The following is a 5,296-nucleotide window of genomic DNA, read 5'->3' as shown; positions in this document are numbered from 1 at the left end:
ATATACCCTGTAGGAAGGTAGTGCCGTCAGTGTATCTCACGTGGTGCACTGTGGGCATTACTAAAGGTTCTTTGCAACGTCCCTTCCTTAGGCCCCTACCTCCACCCACTTTCGTTCCTTCCACTCTACCTCCATTCATATTACCTTTCTTCCTTCTTGCTATCCTCAACCTTCTCCTAACAATTATTTCATAGTGCACCTGTGAGGTTTTCCTCCTGTTCCACCATTCAATCAAACCTACCTACTCTCAGTTTCCTTTCCAGCCTAAAATGACCCCACAGGTCCCAGTGTTGGGCCATCGGCCCTAAACTCTATATTCACTTCCATTCCACCCTAATTACATGTAAGAGAAAATGGGTCGAATGGGAACCAATACACAAGGACAAGTTATGCTACAAGTTCAGGAGGAGGTTTCTGGCGCTGCTGACGACGCAGAAGAAAATGAGAGCGAGGGAAAGCATGCCGGCGAATGCAGTTAGGTGGAAGGGAATTCAGCAGGGGCAGGGAAAAAGGCAATAATGGATCTATGGGGGAACGGATTCGATAGGAGTCGAGACAACAATTTAAAAGCAATAATTACCGAGGGAGAGGGACCGACCTTAATGAGAACACGGTATTATTTGGGGGAAGAGATATAAGAACTCAAAGAGGGGAAATAGCCACGATGGCAGAGAGAGAGAGAGAGAGAGAGAGAGAGAGAGAGAGAGAGAGAGAGAGAGAGAGAGAGAGAGAGAGAGAGGAAGAAAAAAGGCAAATAAAACGGGGCAATGGGGGAAATGGCCTGAAATTAAAACAGGGTTTTCCTGAAAAGCCATTGTCGTTTTCCTTGGAAATGTCGACCATGAAGACCTCGGGAGACTCACTCGGAGGAAACAAGTGTCAATGAAGGAAGCTCTCCGAGAAAAATCAAACGCTGATTTATTACTCGTGACGAAACGGATGATAAAATCAAGACATTCAGGCGCGGATATGAGAGACAAGAAGACGTGGAATTAATGGAAAATCGCAGCATAAAAGAGAGGAGATGAAGGGAAGCGCTTATAAAAAGCCCCTCTTGATATGAATACAAAGGAAGTTAAAAGGGAATGGAACCCAGGACGACTTCGATTAGCAATAAATTGGAAATTAAAACTGAAGTAAACAGACATTGATAAACACAAGGTACAGCACTCACAGTTCACTCGAGAGAGAGAGAGAGAGAGAGAGAGAGAGAGAGAGAGAGAGAGAGAGAGAGAGAGAGAGAGAGAGAGAGAGGGGAAACAAAGCATACATAACAACGAAGGAACGAAGCAATGGAGAGCAGCAAATTAATACCGCAATGAATGAACATTAAAACCTTCACAATACAGAAGGTGCAATCTGTGATTAGAACTTACACGGACTGCGCAGAATGATCAAGCAACAATTTATGTGAAGGAACCTGTCTCGAAATATTTTTATACAGTTTACTGCTCCTGCAGCTTATAATACTAACATGAACTAATATTGTTGTTATTATTATTTATTATTATTATTATTATTATTCAATAGATGAATTCTATTCATTTGGAACAAGCCCACCAAAGGGGCCACTGACTTACAATTCAAGCTTCCAAAGAATATTAAGGTGTTCTTTAGAAAGAAGTAAGAGGAAGTAAAAGGAAATACAGAAAGAAGAGATGCCACCCACTTATTAAAAAGAAATAGAGTAAATTAATAAATAAACAAATATATAAGAATGTATTGAAATGCAAGGAGATAGTATTAGGGTAACAATGCACTGCATCTTCGCTTGAACTTTTGAAGCTCCAATTGCACTGAGAACAATGACCCGGAGGCTGTCGATCGATAATTTGTGGAAATGAAAGCAAGAGAGTGAGAACTTCACAGAAGATTTTGAGGTCACACGGTCTTGAAGGCGACTACGCCGACATCAAATCATGAATATTCATTTTCACATTTTATATATACATACATAAGGACAACTCTGTTTTGTCTTCAATAGGCACAATGCCACTTAGGCCACCCTTGTTTTAGACAATCAAAGAAGCAATGATCTTTTCTACTTAATGTCCTCTCTCCCAAAACCACAGCGTTATTTAACCCAGCCCCCTCCGTTGTTACAACCTTTAATTTACCATTTTCACCATATGGTCAGACCACCTAAAAACGTTATGGGATGCTCAATGAGCGACCTCAAGAAGCACTGACCCACTTTTCTGTCGGTCTTGCTTTTTATATGCAATTGTTATGGTCTTTTTTACTGTAAAAAGGACTACTTATTAAACTTTATATTACATGATTTTAGTAAAGAAAAAAACTATATATATATATATATATATATATATATATATATATATATATATATATATATATATATATATATATATAGTATATATTATATATATATATATATATATATATATATATATATATATATATATATATATATATATATATATATATATATATATATATATATATATATATAATGTACATATATTTACATTCTACCCAAACTGCTAACACATTTTTCGTAGTTTTTTCTTAAATTTAATGAACGTTATGCATTTGGATTCTGTAACAAAGTCCACAGTGATGACTATTAACTGATTTTTGAAAAAAAAAAAAACTTGCCAAATCTTTAATGCCAAGCTAACTACTGCTACCCCTGGTAATATCAGTGCTAAATAATGAAACCAGCTAAATCCAAATCGGAATAACTGGCATGGCAGGAATGCTTAGGAATTCTGCCTATCTTGTGAATAACCAAGCAAATGAGATAAGTACTTACATTTTCTCTCACAAAGGCTTGTGGGCCCCTAAGTAACTGAAATTCGCACTTTAAAAAAAAATAAGAAAAAAGTAAAGTCATCCTCCCCCAAAATATCTTACCTTAATCAATGGACATTCTGCAAGAGAAAAAGCCGTAGGATTAACACAGACATACCTGAAAACAAGAAATAAAGGTAATTAGTCTATTTTGTACTGCACGGAGCTTATGAAACGTAATGCTGGGCTCTACCTTCAATTTAACGAACGTGTCTGCATGGTATTTATGGATGAAGTCCGGACACTGGGCCAAGGAGGTCAGTCTGTAACAAACTGAGGAATCGAAGAAACGATACAGACATGATGTGTAGTAAGAAATGATACAGACATGATGTGTACAAAGAAACGGTATAGACATGTGTACAAAGAAATGACACAGACATGGCGTGTACAAAGAAACGATACAGACATGATGTGTACAAAGAAACGGTACAGACATGATGTGTACAAAGAAACGGTACAGACATGATGTGTACAAAGAAACGGTGCAGACAATGTGTACAAAAACGATAGAGACATGTGTACAAAGAAATGACACAGACATGGCGTGTACAAAGAAACGATACAGACATGGCGTGTACAAAGAAACGATACAGACATGATGTGTACAAAGAAACGGTACAGACATGATGTGTACAAAGAAACGGTACAGACATGATGTGTACAAAGAAACGGTACAGACATGATGTGTACAAAGAAACGGTACAGACATGATGTGTACAAAGAAACGGTACAGACATGATGTGTACAAAGAAACGGTACAGACATGATGTGTACAAAGAAACGGTACAGACATGATGTGTACAAAGAAACGGTGCAGACATAATGTGTACAAAAACGATAGAGACATGTGTACAAAGAAATGACACAGACATGGCGTGTACAAAGAAACGATACAGACATGGCGTGTACAAAGAAACGATACAGACATGATGTGTACAAAGAAACGGTACAGACATGATGTGTACAAAGAAACGGTACAGACATGATGTGTACAAAGAAACGGTGCAGACATAATGTGTACAAAAACGATAGAGACATGTGTACAAAGAAATGACACAGACATGGCGTGTACAAAGAAACGATACAGACATGGCGTGTACAAAGAAACGATACAGACATGGCGTGTACAAAGAAACGATACAGACATGGCGTGTACAAAGAAATGACACAGACATGACGTGTACAAAGAAACGATACAGACATGATGTGTACAAAGAAATGATAGACATGACGTGTACAAAGAAATGACATAGACATGATTTGTACAAAGAAACGATACAGCACTTAACCAATAAAAATGCTATAACAAATCCTGTATTTCACAATCACTGCTGATTCTCTTTAAAAAAAATTAGACGAGGCATCAGTATCACCCTCACTCCTATGTAACTGAAAGACCTTCCCTGGAGTCACCTCTGATACTGAAAAAAAAAACAAGTAACAAATGCGCCGAAGTTTCTTCGGCGCAATCGAGTTTTCTGTACATCTGCTACAGCGTATAATCAAGGCCACCGAAAATAAATCTATCTTTCGGTATAATGCTGTATGAGCCGAGGCCCATGAAACTTTAACCCACTGCCCGGTGGTGGCCTGTCCTAAATCATTGCCAGTAGCACGATTATGGCTACCTTTAACCTTAAATAAAATCAAAACTACTGAGGAGGCTAGAGGGCTGCCATTTGGTATGTTTGATGATTGGAGGGTGGATGATCAACATAACAATTTGCAGCCCTCTAGCCTTAGTAGTTTTTAAGATCCGAGGGCGGACAGAATAAAGTACGGACGGACAGACAAAGCCGGCACAATAGTTTTCTTTTACAGAAGGCTAAAAACCGTGCAGATATGTGCTTTATACAAACGAATCTGGTAAATTAATGTACAGCCAACGGAATCTTCTGAAATCCAGCTTCATCCCACTATTAGAATGAAATCAATACAACTAAGAAAGGACACATTCTCTCCAACTTTAGTATTTCTAATATTGATGGAAACAGGGGGCCATCTCTCCTGCCATATACTTAAAAAAAAATAGCTAAATAAGTCGTTTCAAATCATAATGAGGAGACTTAATATTTATCACTTCAGATAAAGCAGAAGACCAGGAGACCATGACAACTGCCTCAAAGGACTCTAACAATCCTGAAGAGAATAGAAAAGAATATAAATTTAGACTAAAGGCCAAGCGCTGGGAAATATGAGGCCATTCAACGCTGAAAGGGAAATTGACAGTAAGAGGTTTGAAAGGTGTAACAGTAGGAAAACCTCGAATTTGCACTACAAAACAACTGTTAGGAGAGGGTGGAAAGTAAGATGGGAGAAAGAGAATATGAACGGACGTAAAGTAAAAGGAATGAAAGGGGTTGCAGGTAGGAGGCTTAAGAAGGGACGCTGCAAAGAACCTCAAGTAATGCCTACAGTGCGCCGCATGAGGTGCACTGACGGCACTATCCCCCTACGGGGCTAACATTCTTGGCCCTTTTGA

General features: G+C 38.5%; 1 long non-coding RNA gene across 1 annotated transcript in view; it reads right to left on the bottom strand.

Moving 5' to 3' along the window:
* Positions 1 to 2,468: 2,468 nt before the first annotated feature.
* LOC136855794 (uncharacterized) overlaps positions 2,469 to 5,296 on the bottom strand; it is a 534,717-nt gene continuing 531,889 nt past the window's right edge. Inside the window, exon 7 of the long non-coding RNA XR_010858128.1 lies at positions 2,469 to 2,929. This is a non-coding gene — a long non-coding RNA (uncharacterized lncRNA). The remainder of the gene's footprint in view (positions 2,930 to 5,296) is intronic.

The sequence above is a fragment of the Macrobrachium rosenbergii genome, chromosome 33 (genome assembly GCF_040412425.1).
Source record: "Macrobrachium rosenbergii isolate ZJJX-2024 chromosome 33, ASM4041242v1, whole genome shotgun sequence".
In the NCBI taxonomy this organism is placed as follows: domain Eukaryota; kingdom Metazoa; phylum Arthropoda; class Malacostraca; order Decapoda; family Palaemonidae; genus Macrobrachium; species Macrobrachium rosenbergii.
Note: the sequence above shows the minus strand (reverse complement) of the source record. Positions and strands in the feature narration are given on the sequence as shown.